Source organism: Microcebus murinus, chromosome X (genome assembly GCF_040939455.1).
Source record: "Microcebus murinus isolate Inina chromosome X, M.murinus_Inina_mat1.0, whole genome shotgun sequence".
NCBI classification, from domain to species: Eukaryota; Metazoa; Chordata; class Mammalia; order Primates; family Cheirogaleidae; genus Microcebus; species Microcebus murinus.
The window spans coordinates 67355191-67372532 of NC_134136.1; the positions used below are offsets into that span (position 1 = coordinate 67355191).

Here is a 17342-nt window from a genome sequence, read left to right on the forward strand (position 1 = left end):
CCAGATATCAAACTATACTACAAAGCTGTAGTAATTAAATCAATATGGTATTGGCACAAAAACAGGAATATTGACCAGTGGAACAGATGTGAGAATCCTGATATAAAACCATCCTCATATAGCCATCTAATCTTTGACAAAGCAGACAAAAACATACGCTGGGGAAAAGAATCCCTCTTCAATAAATGGTGCTGGGAAAACTGGATAGCCACCTGTAGAAGGCTAAAACAGGACCCACACCTTTCACCTCTCACAAAAACCAACTCACGCTGGATAACAGACTTAAACCTAAGATATGAAACTATTAGAACTCTAGAGGAAAAAGTTGGAAACACTCTCCTAGACATCGGCCTGGGCAAAGAGTTTATGAAGAAGTCCCCAAAGGCAATCACAGCAGCAACAAAAATAAATAAATGGGACATGATCAAACTACAAGGCTTCTGCACAGCCAAAGAAATAGTCATGAAAGTAAACAGACAACCTACAGAATGGGAGAAAATTTTTGCATCCTATGCATTCGATAAGGGACTGATAAGTAGAATATACTTAGAACTCACGAAAATCAGGAAGAAAAAATCAAATAACCCCATTAAAAAGTGGGCAAAGGACTTGAACAGAAATTTTTCTAAAGAAGACAGAAGAATGGCCAACAAACATATGAAGAAATGCTCAACATCTCTAATCATCAGGGAAATGCAAATCAAAACCACAATGAGATATCACTTAACTCCAGTGAGAATGGCTTTTATCAAAAAATCTCCAAACAATAAATGCTGGCGTGGTTGCGGAGAGAGAGGAACACTCCTACACTGCTGGTGGGACTGCAAACTAGTTCAACCTCTGTGGAAAGCAATATGGAGATACCTTAAAGCGATACAAGTGAATCTACTATTTGATCCAGCAATCCCATTGCTGGATATCTACCCAAATGATCCAGTAACACCCTACAAAAAAGACACCTGCACTCGAATGTTTATAGCAGCACAATTCATAATTGCAAGGCTGTGGAAACAGCCCAAGTGCCCATCAATGCAAGAATGGATTAATAAAATGTGGTATATGTATACCATGGGGTACTATTCAGCTCTAAGAAACAATGGTGATATAGCACATCTTATATTTTCCTGGTTAGAGCTGGAACCCATACTACTAAGTGAAGTATCCCAAGAATGGAAAAACAAGCACCAGATATATTCTCCAGCAAACTGGTATTAACTGAGTAGCACCTAAGTGGACACATAGGTACTACAGTAATAGGGTTTTGGGCAGGTGGGAGGGGGGAGGGGGGCGGGTATATACATACATAATGAGTGAGATGTGCACCATCTGGGGGATGGTCATGATGGAGACTCAGATTTTTGGGGGGAGGGGGGGAAATGGGCATTTATTGAAACCTTAAAATCTGTATCCCCATAATATGCCAAAATAAAAAAATAAATAAATAAATAAATAAAAAATTCTTGATGTGACCTTAAGATTTTTGACATTGCTATTTGTTACTTCTTCATCACTTCCAAAGCTTGGACAAGAGAGTCATTGATTCATTGAAAGCTTAGTTAGTAGGTTTCAACTTAATAAAAATTTTATTTTTCCATGTAAAAAGAAGTTTTTCCAACTAATTTGTAAAGGGACCCTCTTTCCTCTTTTTTGTTCAACAGGTGGCATAGAATATTTTTCAAAGTTTTGTTATAATATAAATTATTAAAAGTACTATTTTAAAGTAATTCTAAAATTACTTATAAATATAAACATTCCTATCCCACCATTGATTGATTTAATTAAAATGAAGAAAAATTACCCAGAACAATTCACTGCATATCCTACGCTATGCCAGACTGTCAGGTGTTGGGGAGACAAGGCTGAGGCAAATGTGCTCACAAAATGTGCAAGGATGCTCAATGAATAAGAGCCACAGCTGACTATGAGCATGTACTAGCAGAGGAGAGACACACAGAAGCTGGCTCTTGCAACCAGTGGTAGAAATCCATCCCAGAGGATGGAGGACTCACTCAGCCTAGATTCTGCATAGTAAGGAAAAGTAGAACTGACAAAGCACATAGTATTGTGTACAAGGATCAATTCTGGTTACTTCTTTATTGAGGGCAACATTGGTGCTGAGGGAGCTAAGACACAGTGACTGTCTTCCCAGAGCATACAGTGGGGTAACAAAAAGCGGACATAGTCCTTATAAGACAGGATTGGTGTAAAAAGAACAGATATAATAGCAGCTACCCATTATTACAGGTTTTCTATGTGCCAGGCACTGTGCTAAGTGCTTTACATACCTTGTTTCCTTTATTCTCACAATAGCCCTTTGAGGATGTCTGTTTCTCAGGTGAGGAAGCTGAGCCTAAGCAAAGTAATTAGACTTGCTTACAAGGCCAAGTGGTGGGATCTAGATTCAAACCCTGGTGTGAGACCTGGGTACTAAGCCACCATGTTCTTCTTTGGATACTCAAAAAAGGGAGGGAACTCCTCTGAAAATTTAGCCTTTCAGCAAGGCCTATAAATCCAAATGTGAAGCAGGTATGTGATTCTCTTTTTTGTCCCACTGATCTGTTTATCTAGTCCAGTGCCAATAGTATATATTGATTTGATTAGGTTATGGTGGCTTTATAAGGCATTTGCATATATGGTACTACAAAATGGTATTTTAATTTACCAGGGGAAAAGATTAGCAATTTAATAAATGGTAGTACATCTGACATTCTGTGAGAGGAAAATAATGTTGCATAACACTATCTTTCATCACATACTAAAAAAAATTCTAGATGAAGACTTAAATTAAAATTTTGCAGAAAAAATCCTGGAATACATGTACAAGACAGGGGACAGCACTGAATACTCAGAAGCTATAAAAGTAAAGAAGGGCCTACTAGATGTTATATGAATTTAAAACTTCTGTATGGCAAAAGAAACCATAAGGTCCACAGACAAATAATAGTTTTAGAAAATTATTTGTAATGTAAAGAGCAGACAGAAGATATATCAATAATATACGAAGAATCTTGTAAATTCAGTAGGAGTGAGTGGACAAACAACCAAGAAAGCATGTGAAGAGGCATATTGACAGAATAATAATGCAACAGACTAAGTAAATTTATGAAAAAACGTTCAAATTCACTAATAGTCAAGGAAATTCCAATTAAAGCAATAATGCAATATCATCTTACAGCCATCAGACAGGCAAAATGTTTAGAAGTGCTACTGCCTCTTCCTAAAGCGCAAGTTCCTGCAATATGCTTTACCTTGGAAACCCCATTTCTTAGAATATGTCCCATTTAAATAAAAGCATCAATGCACAAGACTCTATATACAAGCACATTTGTTACTGCACTGTCTGTAGTCACACACACATGCACAAATGAAAACAAAGAGAATGCTGTTAATAGGGAGGATGCTTGCCTAAAATGATAATACATCAATGCAATGATATATTATGCCAACATCAAAAACATGAAATAGAGCTCTACCAGGTGATTTGAAGGATCGCTGTGAGGAATTGTTAAGCATGAAAATAAAATGCAGAAAAGTATACTGAATATTCCATTTTGTTAAATACATATTTTAAAGGGTGTGTGCAATCTATATATAATTATTTGGCCATGAAGAAAAATATGAAAATCTATGCACTAAGTTGTTAACATAGGTGGGAAGGGTAGAGTGGAGAGGGGTAGGGATGGGTAAAGGAGGGGGAAGGAGTGAGCCATGTAAAAAGGGGAAAACACAGAGATTGCTCTGAAGAAAAATCTTATGCATGTGTGTGTTTTTGTTCTTTAAGAAAAGTCTGGGCATTTTTCTTGCAACTTCTTTCTGTGTAGCCCCAAAGAAGGTAATAATTGTTAGGTCCATTGCTGGTGACTGCAGCTGTCAGCAAGTATTCAAGAAAAACTCACATTGTTAAGGAAGAAAATTCTAATTGCTGTGAAGTGGAATCTTCTGTAGAGCATGGAGACCATAGCTTTGCCCAAGACCATGAAAATTCAAAGAGTGCATCAATTTAAAATAGTTGCTTTTCAAAGATTAACTCTAGTTGGCAAGAATTACTAACTAAAACGGGAAGCTCCCTGATGGCACATGTTGTGATAGAACTCCTCTCTGAGTCACATCATAAATTATGGAATTGATTTGAGTGTTGCTCCTCTCTGCCCTTGTACCAAAATCACTCTGACCCCTAGCATTCTGTTTCCTCAAAGGTCTTCTGGCTATAAAAACATTCCATCGCAGTGATAGGCTTTTGGAAACCAAGTGGATTCTCTTTTAAAGAAAAATTAAGCAAGTAAGAAAATATATCCCAGAAGAGCTCTAAGATGTTTGTGCTGCTAACATGTTGCTTGCAGTGGGTGATAGGAAACTTCCCACTCACAGTCCCTACAGCCATGAAGGAGTCCTCCTCAACAGAAAATCAATCCCATATAAAGATGCAGGATGCAGCCTTCCTCATCTCTCTAGGAAAAAAAAAAAATGCCACAGGCCTAAGCTGAGGAATTTGGTGATGGCGTGGAATGACAGTCTGCTTCTCAAAGTCATCTGAATATTTTGAAGAGGTACTTAGATGACCACTTATAAAAATAGACAAATCTGGAAGAAGAGCAGCTTTGAGAAGGTGAGAGATACTTGACAACACAACATGTAGAGTTTCATATGCATGCCAGGCATTAGGGTGAAAAGGTTGAGTAGGGGCTTGCAAATATGGGACTTGAATTTAGGAGAGAGGTAAGGTCTGTAAGAGGTAAACATAGAAACTTGAAGTACTGAGAGAGTCTAGAGAGAGAGAAAGAGAGAAAAGAACCATAAATATCCCTTCGTTTAGAAATGGGTGAAAGAAGGAGAGCTGGTAAAAGAGAAAGGTGTTGGGAGAGGTGAGAAAAGGAAGTGGGAAGTAGAAAGAGACAATGTCTGTCCCCAAAGCCATGGTTCCTTGAAAGATAGCTTGATGAACTCTGGCAAATGCTGCTAAGAGGGTGGAGACGTTAAGCACTGGTAGGAAGTGCTTGGAGTAGGCAATTAGAAGAGCTGATCTTTAGGAAAACACATCAGTAATGGATTTGAAAGCCAGATTGTGAAGGTTTAAGGAGTAGCTGGTAAAGAGGCAGATGAAGTAAATAGAGACTGCACTGAAAAGATGTTCATGGTGAAGGTGGGAGTGGCAGAATGTGAGCAGGGTTAAGTGCAAGTGATTTGGGGCCAATGGACTGTGACTGTGTGTAAGGGCAGAGAGAAAGGAGTCCATGAGAAGGGAGAGACACTGCTTTAAAAATTGATGAGCGATGCCCCTTGGCTATAAGGGATATGAGCCTAGGACAGGGGAAAGAACACAGGTTTGACTTGAAGGAAAGAGAGAAAGAGAGGAATAGGTGGGTGGATGGATGGATGGATAGACGCAGAGAGAAACATTTAAAAAATGTTTGTGATTCCCTTAAATTATAAACATAATACATATCTGTAGTAGAGAAATTGAAGAATATGGGAAGTTTAAAGGAAGATGAAAGTCACCTATAGCCCTATCACCCAAGGATAACATTGGACTGTATTTCCATCCATTTTTTCTGTGCATGTATTTACTTTCATCCTAAAAAATTGAGATTATAGTATATAATTTTGAATTCTTCCTTTTCGATTTTTGCTTAATATATTTGAGTATTTCCTTATTTACATATATGTTCTTCAAATACATGACCATGAATGGCTGCAGAACTGCGAGGATTTGGCACATTTTGTTTAACTATTTTTGTCTTAGTGAGCATTCCTGTTGCAGCCATTTCAATATTATAAGTAACACTAACATTCTTAGGAATTATTCCCAGAAGATAAATTACCAGGTAAAACTGGGAATTAAAAAATATCTTTGACAGATTGCTTTCCAGAAAATATGTATCAATGTATACTCCCAGCAGAAGTATTAAGGGTCACAATTTCATCCTGCCATCACCAAATATGATGCTATAGTAAAACAAGCAAGCAAACAAAAACATCTTTCCAATTACTAAGCCAAAATGTTTATTTTTAAATTTTTATTATTACATATTGATTTATCATTTTAAATATCTTGATTAGATTTTTATATTTAATTTGTGTAGTATCTGTTTATGGCCTTTTCTGTCTTTTTTTCTATTGGGCTGTAAGTTTTTCCTACTGCTTATGATCTCTTTGCATAGTTAGAATACCTATAATTTTACTATTATATTTTTCCCTTTTGGGGTTTTCATATTGCTTTTATGTTAAGAAAGTCTTCTAGCCCCAAGATATTTTTTGTGATAACTTTTTATTTATATAGAATTATAAATTACAAAGTATTATTTTACTCAATTCTTTTAACCGCCATGTGAGGCAGACATGCTAGAGGGTATTAGCTCCATTTCACAGGCAAGAATGGAAACACCGTTCCCATATTTAGTATAAGACAGCAGGGATCTAAGCCCTGGGCTTCCATACTCACAACTGCTTTTTTCCCATGGACTTTGCATACATCATTTTAAAGTAATCTGATTTCACAATGTTTTAATATATAAGAGTAACATCTATAACCTCTATTGCTGACAGATTAACTCTGGAACCAACCAACCTAATTAATTACCTCATAACCTGGCACATTTTAAGGCACTGTTATATCTCTCAATTTCAAAGCTATGTTTGAGGGCCCCATGAGCCAAAATTGCAGCAAACCTGACCTGAAAGGACCAGGAACAAACTGGTCAAGCCTATTTCCAAATTTAACCTAGGCTTGACACATCTTCACCAATTGCTCAGATGGCAAGCTGAGGCAACTAAGTGAAGGCCTGCTTAGAATTGGACACTGATGAAAAAACACAAGCAGTATCAGACTGACTTAAGGCTAACATCCTCAGAAAGCCTATTGCTGGTCTATGGCAGTACCAGCAGGACAAAGGGCAATACTTCTGGAGTCCAGAATATGCAAGAAAAAGGTCAATTAAGCTGCCAACCAGATGCCTAAAAAGCCAAATAGTGCTAAGTTCATCCATGCCAAACCAAGAAAATGATTTGTTCCTTCCTGAGCTTGGTTTTAAGGAGGAAGATGATCTTCAGAGAAATCAGAAAATCCCATCCTGAATCCCCAGCAGGGGAGGGGCAGGGAAGGGGGAGAAATGGTGGGCATTTCCCAGACTTGATAGTGCAAGGAGCAACACAATCTGCCACTGTGAAGGGGAAAAGCTATCTTGGTTAGCTTTACTCTTCCACAAGACAATGGAACCAGAGACTAGAAAGATCAGGGCTTGGGTGACCAACCCTGGGAAAAGCAGTACTTCTTCACATGAAGTGCAAAGGTCCATGGAGAGAAGAGTCTATGCACAAATTGTAAGCAAAATTTTGAGTATATGCGTGTACCCATTAAAGGGGTCATTTGTTCTCAATCCTGAACTAGAGAAGAGACAAAACCGGTTGCAGGCTAGGATAAAAAAGCCACCAGATGCACTTAGAGTCAGCCATGTCTGAGAGCTCTCAAAGCCATCACTGAAAACTTGGAACATGGATTCAAAGAGACAGCTGAGTTTTGCATTCTCCTTCCCAATTGTATTTCAAGTCTTTTCAAAACAAAGCCCTGGGAATACCCAGATTCAAGTATGCATTTGGATTTGGACCACTGTTGCAGGAGTCTTAGGGATCCTCATACACATGCTTGAGTCATTCAGTCACCAATGTTTAACACCTCAGGATAGAAGATCTGACAAAGCAGGACTCCTTTCTCCATGAAATGTGATTTCAGAGGTGGCAGCAGCCAAAGTGGAACACACTGGAATTTTTCCTTGGAACTTGACTGTGATGAGAGGTTCCTGCCATGAGCATAACCGACTGTCTTTTCCCTGACTCTTCCCTTTGTTTTTGAAGACAGAGTGAAAATAATCTCTGAAGATACTTCACAATTCCAAAACTCAAAAACACATGCTCTCAATGCACTGTGCTTTCAGATATTCTGGGTCTAGTTCAGCTGGCCGATGAGCTGATTGATGCGTTCACCCCGATAGCCGGGTGGGCCCATCTCCTTGAGAAAGCACACTTTATTCTTGGTAGCATGATGGGCCACTGAGAGTTGGAAAGGACGCAAGAACCATGAGATCTCCTGGAAATGCTTCCCAGGGAAGGCAATTTCATGAATGAGGTCTTCCAAGCAAATGACACCAAACTTCCCCAGGTGTTCTTCAATCACTGTGTTATCTGTCAGAGGGATGGTCTTATTCTTGACCTTGGCTTGTCCACGTTTCAAGATGAGTTCCCGGACAGACTTCAGATTTGGAAATCCCCAGGTCACATAAGGTTCCACCATATGCAGCAATTTTAGGCTCTGCGGGGTGATTCTAACAAAGACACCACTGAAAATTTTCTTTAGGCAAAGTCTCACGATGGTCTTTTGCACCAGTGAGCTCACCCCATTAAACCTTTGGATGCGTACAACAAAGGCCAAGGAATGCTTATCCGGCAACTTCAAGGCATGAGGTTTTACTTCTAGTCGTCTGAGACGCACCCTGTTGCGTTGCTGCTGCCAGGAATCATGTAAAAATGATTCCAGTTGCTTAAACCTGGGCCCTTTTCCTTTCCTCTGCTGCTTCTTTGCCAAAAGTGCCTGCTTTGCCTGGGTGGCTTTGAGGGCTTGGTAAGCCTTCCTCTTTTTCAGGAGATTTTCTGGAACCAAAGGGATTTTTTTCCTTTCCTCTTGCTCCACCATCTTTCCAGTGTTCCCAAGATATTTTAAATATTAACTTTTTTAATCTAACCATTTATGGTTTCATTTTCCCTATTAACTCTTTAAATCACCTGACATTTACTTTGGTGTGAAATATGAAAAAGGAATCAAACTTTATTTTATCATAGTTAACCAATTCACTTTACATCATATAAACATTTCATTTTCTTTCTAATTTAGGATACAATTTACCCTTCTACTGAAAAACATTTAAAGAGATAATAAGTTTTTTGTAAACTGTATGCTCCATTCCATTGATCTGTTTCTCAACTCTAGTTCTGGCACTGCACTATTTTAATTACTGTAGCTTTAAATTGTGTTTTAATATAAGAAGATAATTTTTTCTCTAGCCCATTGCTTTCTAAGTGAATTAAGACTATCTCAAGTTCTACTTACAAAATTCTTCTGGAACTTAACATGGGAAAAATAAACATCTTGGCACTCTGGTATGTGAAATAACATACAGTAAAGTGCTTAGCCTTTAGAGTCTGACTACTTGGATTCAAAATCTGGGTTTGCCACTTCCTAGCTGTGTGACTTTTAGAAAGTTACCTAATCTTTCTGTGTCCCAGTTTCTAAATCTATAAAATGGGGATACTAACAGTGCCTACCTCATAGGGTTTGCAGATAGATTAAGTAAATGAACACATATAAAGAGGAACTTAGAACAGGACATGACACATAGTGAGCATTCAGTAAAAGTTAAGTATGGTGTTTCCATTTGTGAAAGTATGTTGGTTCCAATATTCATAAATTTCAGTTATCATGGTTTAATTAAATAACAGCAGTTCCCCAACAATATGGTTAGAATTTCAGTCACTACAGTATATTAACTGTGAGTAATTACATAATGTACAAACTTTGGTGCTATCTCTTTAGTCCACAAATTTACTATGTGGATAACAGAAGCGCATTATGGTCCGTGACCAATGGCATCACTTCTTTTAAAGTCTGTTGGTGATAGGTCACTGCGCAAAGTATATAATTATGTTTCCTCTTTGTCTCTCAGTGATAAACCCCTGTGACATTTTAAAAAAATGGATAATCAAAAAAGTGAATTGCCCAACAAAGATGAAAGTGCAGCTAGGAAACAAAAAGTGATAATGCTAGAAGTGAAATTAGAATCAAACATAAGTTACAGAAGAAATAGCTAACCATGGGAAATGTTGACACTGCTGCTGTTTGAGAGACCCTAGAAATGCAGTGAGAGGAATTTATTGGTGGTAAAAGTAACAACGTAAATGTGGAAAGTTGTGATTGAAAGGATGAAGATGTCCCAGAGACAGTGATACCAGTGAAAAACTACACTTTGAAGGAACTCCTGGTGATATTTTATGACATTGAAAGAATAAAGGACAAAATATTAGAAGCTGATCCAGAAATTCAGAAGTAGTATGACAATTTTTTAAGGCATAAAATATATGTTCGCTTGTTTGGAGAAGAAGAAGGCAAGTACTGTTCAAACTGCTGTTGATAAGTATTTTACAAAGTAATGAAACACTATAATTCTCGATATTTCTAATGTTTAAATTACAATGTGCTAAATACTAATTTTACTATTTTTTTTTCATTTCCCTATGCATTTGTAATGGAATGGACAGTAAGAAAATTTTTAGTGCTTTGACAAAAATTTTTAAAGGTCACTAAACAATCCTAAGTTTCCCCATGGATTATTAAGATTGCTTTGCTTGGTTTAAGCTTGCATGGTTTTTTTAAAGGTTCTACCTTGCTTGTATTGTAGTTTCCTTCACGTAGCCCATCCCAAACACACATCTTATTAAGATTATTCTTAGTTGTTTTAAATTTGTTGTTGCCGTTGGGGATGGGATTCGTTTTTTATTGTTTTTTAACAAGATACTACTGATATATAACAAAGTTCTTGCTTTTTGTATATTTACTTAGTGTCTGAATATTCTTTCCAGCTCTTAGGATTTCTGACAGGTTCTTAGTTGATTTGGTGTTTGTCTACTGGGAATCATGGCTTGAGAGTTTACATGGAACAGCTGAGTGAAAAAAAAAGCCCTGGCTACCTCAGAAAGAGGGTTACTTGGCTTTCTTCTACTCTGAAAACGGACTTTTGTCTCTGACATCATAGCTCAGTGGGCTTGTTTCAAAAGCAATCTTGGTTATATCTTCAAAAAGCTTGTCCAGCCCTTGAGTGTTGTCTTCCTCCCCTTCGGCTAACAGGACCCACACCTTTCACCTCTCACAAAAATCAACTCACGCTGGATAACAGACTTAAATCTCAGGTATGAAACCATTAGAATTCTAGAGGAAAACGTTGGAAAGACTCTCCTAGACATCGGCCTAGGCAAAGAGTTTATGAAGAAATCCCCAAAGGCAATCAAAGCAGCAACAAAAATAAATAAATGGGACATGATGAAACTACAAAGCTTCTGCACAGCCAAAGAAACAGTCATGAAAGTAAACAGACAACCTACAGAATGGGAGAAAATTTTTGCATCCTACGTATCCGATAAAGGGCTGATAACTAGAATATACTTAGAACTCACGAAAATCAGCAAGAAAAAATCAAATAACCCTTTTAAAAAGTGGGCAAAGGACTTGAACAGAAACTTTTCTAAAGAAGACAGAAGAATGGCCAACAAACATATGAAAAAATGCTCAACATCCCTAATCATCAGGGAAATGCAAATCAAAACCACAATGAGATATCACTTAACTCCAGTGAGAATGGCCTTTATCAACAAGTCCCCAAATAACAAATGCTGGCGTGGATGTGGAGAGAGAGGAACACTCCTACACTGCTGGTGGGACTGCAAACTAGTTCAACCTCTGTGGAAAGCAATATGGAGATACCTTAAAGCGATACAAGTGAATCTACCATTTGATCCAGCAATCCCATTGCTGGGCATCTACCCAAATGATCCAATGACACTCTACAAAAAAGACACCTGCACTTGAATGTTCATAGCAGCACAATTCATAATTGCAAGGCTGTGGAAACAGCCCAAGTGCCCATCAATTCAAGAATGGATTAATAAAATGTGGTATATGTATACCATGGAGTACTATTCAGCTCTAAGAAACAATGGTGATATAGCGCATCTTATATTTTCCTGGTTAGAGCTGGAACCCATATTACTAAGTGAAGTATCCCAAGAATGGAAAAACAAGCACCAGATATATTCTCCAGCAAACTGGTATTAACTGAGTAACACCTAAGTGGACACATAGGTACTACAGTAATAGAGTATTGGAGAGGGGGAGGGGGGCGGGTATATACATACATAATGGGTGAGATGTGCACCATCTGAGGGATGGTCATGCTGGAGACTCAGACTTGTGGGGGGAGGGGGGGAAGGGCATTTATTGAAACTTTAAAATCTGTACCCCCATAATATGCCGAAATAAAAAAATAAAATAAAATAAAATAAAAAAAGCAATCTTGGTGGTATGCCAGAATGTCCTGAGTTGAAATCTCAAATTAGTCATACTAGCTGTGTGATTCGAACCTCTGTGAACTACACTACACTGAGCTTGTTTTTCTCATTGGAGAATAAAAGTAATAATATATAGTACATGAGATTATTAGAAGGGTTAAGCGAGATGCTACATGTAACACACCTCCCTGATAGCACAAAGAAAAAGCTCGATAAATGTTAAACATTATTTTATTATTTAAAAAAATTACCTAGGAGCAACATTTTCCTTCCTGACCCAGCTGTAATACTTAGGAACCCACCCATGCTTTGCTTAAGGACAGTTCTGCCAGGGCCATAGCAAATAGGTAGGATATATTGCTGGTTTTCAATTTCACTGCATCTCTTTATTTCTCTGTGTTTTCACATGAATTTAAATGAGGAAGGTGACTTCCACTTTAACCCAAAAGTCAATAAGAAAAAATTCTGAGCTGGAAAGAAGGGTGTGGCACATATATATTGTCCTCTCTAGCTCCCCCACATTCATTTGGTTGATAAGCCCCATCTCTAGTGACTCTTGTATCCACCATTCACCTTCCCTTTGCATCCCCATTGCCCTACATCTGGACCTCAGCTTGCACTTGAACCTCTGCAATAATTTCTAAACAGATCTTTCTGCCTTTTTTTTTCTGCCTGCCATTACCCAGACTTTGCACTGGGAGTTCCTTAAATAACCATGGGAAAAAAATCATATTATTTCTTTCTTTAAAAAAAAATTGAGTCTTCATTGCTTATAGGATCCTGGCTGAACTCTGAAAGCTGTAATTGAAGACTTTTTATTCTCTGATCCCAAGCAACCCTTCCAGCCTCATTTCTAACCGCTATCAACACTCAACTCTACCCATTTCCCCCACACACCACCAGCAGCAGCTTCACCCCTAAACACACCCGTTTAGCCCCAGTCCGTACATGTGTTCTTTTCTGCTTTTCTGCCTCCATGTGTACTCATTTCCTCCAGCCTAAAATTGTCTCCCCATCCCACCTCCTTCTTTTAAATCCTACTCATCTTCACATACCATGGACTTCATGAAGCCCTTTCTGATTTTTCTTCTCTCACTCTCTCTCAGAAAATAAAAATGAATCATTTCTTCTTCCACATTCCTAAAGCACTTGCTTGCATGTGCTTCCTTACCATGAGTTCATCTTTCTTCTTGAGAGTAGAGTAGATCTCTGTAACCTGAAATTTTCTCAAGCACAAGAGTCAGTTCTTCTGCATCTGGGTAAGCCCTGAGGCACTTCCACATCTTATTGTATTTGTCTGCTTATCTTTTGCCCATCTCCCTATTAGACCCCCATGTTTGGACAAGGGTGAACTGGACATGGTTTTCACCACTGTATCCCAAGTGCCTGTCACAGGGCCTGGGACATAGTAGGCTCAATAAAAGATTGTGGAATCAATAATAGCCTTCCTATTGCCTTGACCTCTCCTGTCTATTTCAGCAGCCCCTGCTACCACTTGCAATTGCTACTTCACCTCTCTGATCTTGAACTCTGAAATGCCTTCCAGCTACCAACACTTTCCATCTTTTGAGGGACTTGTTCAATTCCATTGCTGTGACTGATGGCCCTCTGACCTCTCCTTATTCTTCCAGTCAGTCCCCTCTCTGATTTCCCTCACCTCCCTTCCCAGCCCAACATTCTGTTCTGTTCTTTCCAGAGCCTTGGCTAGGGTAGGGTCACTGGGGCACAGAAATTTAGAGGGCACCACATTTTTCTCCCACCACCTCTCTGGTCTCAGTTGGAAGCCTCACCCTGGCCACAGGCCAGCCCCCTTGGCAGTAGCAGAGATGGATGAAGTGAGAGGCCCTAGGTCAAGGGCTGGGAGTGCACCAGCCAGGGGACCTTTTGTGTGTAGGGCCGCCCCTCCCCCTGCCAAGAGCAGCTTCCATTGAAGAGAAGGCTAGTTTCATGCTGCTTGCCCAGGGCGCCAAAACTGTTAGTTAGGGCTCTGGTTCTGTTCCTGCTTCCTTCACCACTTGACATTGTGCCAATCTTCATACTGCTTTCCCTGATTCGGAGCTACAGCAAGCCCTGTTGCTGGGCTTCCTGGGATCACCACCAGTTCCTGCAGCCTTTTGTTGGTAGACACTTGATGGCTCAGCCATTTTTGTAACTGAATATTTGTACTGGGGTATATTTGTGTTGCAAAATGCAAAAGAGAAAGAGAGAGAGCCCACATGAGATGGGAAGAGAGAGAGGGAGAGAGGAAGAGAGGGAGAGAGGGAGAGAGGGATAAACATACCTGGGCTGAGCTGAAGAGGACTGGCAAAAGAAGCAACAAGTCCCTTCACTTCTCTGAGCCTCCTTTGCCTCACCTGTAAAACGGGAATGATGATAGTGTCTACCTTAAAGCATTGTTCTAAGGAGTAAAGTGTATAGCAGAGTGCCTGGCACATATACTAAGCAATCAATACAGTAAGTTCCCTTCCCTTAGTTTTGAATAATCCTCCTTTAGTGTATACTTTTCAGGACTGTGATAAAGATTAGATAAGAAAACTAGTGAACATACCTGCTAGAGTAGGTTTGGTAAATGTTAGTTATGACCAGCTCCAGAAGCCAGGCAGCGGCTCTTCTTGCCCCAACCCCTGCCCCCCTTCACCCCAAACCCATCAGTGGGCTGAAAGGCTCTTAGGAAAATTTTCCTTTCAGGATCTAGAAACTCAAAACCTTTTGAGCTCATGCCAAGAATGTTCATTGCAGTCAACTTTGTCTGTCATAAAGAAGTCAGCCTTGGGTTTCAAACTATGCCACTAAGTGTTGATCTCCTCCTTCAGTGCGCTGGGAGTTTTAAGTGCATTTGAAATCAGAGCCAGTTCTTTCTTCATATTAGGAATATTATCCTTCATCTTTTTGAAATTGCAACCAAGTCTAAGGTAAGAACTGCAAAAAGTGAAGCTCCTGTAAAGTCCTTTACTTACTTTTGCCCAAATGTATTTCTTTTTCCAAAGCCTAGCATTCTATGTGCATGTTCATTATATGTTGTTTCCAGCTGACTTACCCTTTAGAAAGGTAGTAGCCACAGGAAATGCATGCTCTGGAAGTGACTCAGGCATTACAATATCACATATCCTGCACACTTAGCCAGGCCTCTAAGAAAAGTTGAATGGTGGACTTACCACTGTACATAAACTAAATCAGACGAGATCTCTATTTTTCACACTTAGAAACCTGTGATAATGTTAAAATTTCATTTTTTAAATAAATGACTGATGTTTTAAATTAGCTCATAGCATTTTCTGAAAAAAAATTTAATTTTGATGAGGTCCAATTGAATTAATTAATTATTTTTATTTTTTTTATTTTTTGAGGCAGAGTCTCACTCTATTGCCCCGGCTAGAGTGCCATGGCATCAACCTAGCTCACAGCAACCTCAAACTCCTAGGCTCAAGCAATCCTTCTGCCTCAGCCTCCCAAGTAGCTGGGACTACAGGCATGTACCACCATGCCCGGCTAATTTTTTCTATATATATTTAGTTGGCCAATTAATTTGTTTCTATTTTTAGTACAGACAGGGTTTCACTCTTGCTCAGGCTGGTTTCAAACTCCTGACCTTGAGCGATCCACCCGCATCGGACTCCCAGAGTGCTAGGATTACAGGTGTGAGCCACCGTGCCCAGCCTAATTTTTTTTTTTTTTATGGCTTATGTTTCTGGTGTCAATACTAAAAGCCCCTAGTCCTAAAGATTTTTCTCTTATGTGTTTTATTAGTTCCGAATGTCTTACATTTTATATTTAAGTTTATGATCCATTTTGAGTTATTTTTTGTGATAGGTATATGACTTAGGTCAAGGTTTATTCTTTTGCCAATGTATATCCAATTGCTTCAACATTATTTGTTGAAAGACTATACTTCCTCCATTGAGTTGCTTTTGCACTGTTATCAAACAGTAGTTGGGGCATTGGTATGGATCTGTTCCTGGGTTGTCTATTCATTCCATTGATCTATTGATCTGTGTCTATTCCTTGGCCAATACCACACTGTGATGATTACTATGGCTATATAGTAACTCTTAATATCAGGCAGAGTGACTGTTCCCACGTAATTCTTATTTTCCAATATTATTTTAGCTACTCTAGGACCTATACCTTTCCATATAAATTTTAAATAAGCTTGTCTATCTATGTATACCAAAATCCTTACTGATATTTCGATAGGAATTACATTAAACCTATAGATCAGTTTGGGGAGAATTGATATCTTTTCTATGTTGAGTGTTCCAACCCATGAACACAATATGTATCCCCATTTATATAGTTATTCTTTGATTTCTTTCACCAGGACTTTATAATTCTAAGAATACAAATTCTGTCTAAGTTTTGTTAGATTTGTATCTTTTTCATTTTCTTTGAAGTGCTTGTAAACAGAATTGTGTTTTCCCATTTGGCTTCTACATGCTCATTGTTAGCATAAAAATGCAATTACAGAATTCAATACCACTTACAATAGCTGCAAAGGAAATAAAATATCTAGGAATGTACTTAACCAAAGAGGTGAAAAATCTCTACAGGGAGAACTACAAAATACTAATGAAAGAAATTTTAAATGACACAAACAAATGGAAAAACATCCCATGCTCATGGATTGGAATAATCAATATTGTTAAAATGTTCATACTTCCCAAAGTGATTTATAGATTCAGTATGATTCCCATCAAAACACCAATGCCATTTTTCAAAGAATTAGAAAAAACAATACTAAGTTTCATACAAAGTCAAAAAAGAGCCCAAATAGCCAAGGCAATCCTAAGCAAAAAGAACAAATCTGGAGGTATAACATTACCTGACTTCAAATTATACTACAAGGCTATAGTAACCAAAACAACATAATTCTGTTATAAACGTAGACACATAGATCAATGGAACAGAATTGAGAACCCAGAAATAAAACAATATACCCACAACCAACTGATCTTCAACAAAGCAGACAAAAACATACACTTGTTGAAAGGACACTATTCAATACATGATGCTGGGAAAATTGGATAGCCACATGTGGGAGAATGAAATTGGATCCCTATCTCTCACCATATGCAAAAATTAACTCAAGATGAATTAAAGACCTAAATGTAAGACCTGAAATCATAAAAATTGTAGAAGAAAATTTAGGAAAAATTCTTCTGGACATTGACTTAGGCAAAGAATTTATGACTAAGACCTCCAAAACAAATACAGCATAAACAAAAATAAATGGGATTTAT

At 38.4% G+C, this 17342-nt stretch overlaps 1 pseudogene; it reads right to left on the minus strand.

Moving 5' to 3' along the window:
* Nucleotides 1-7939: 7939 nt before the first annotated feature.
* On the minus strand, nucleotides 7940-8683 carry LOC105863097 (large ribosomal subunit protein uL30-like 1 pseudogene; annotated as a pseudogene).
* Nucleotides 8684-17342: the final 8659 nt, after the last annotated feature.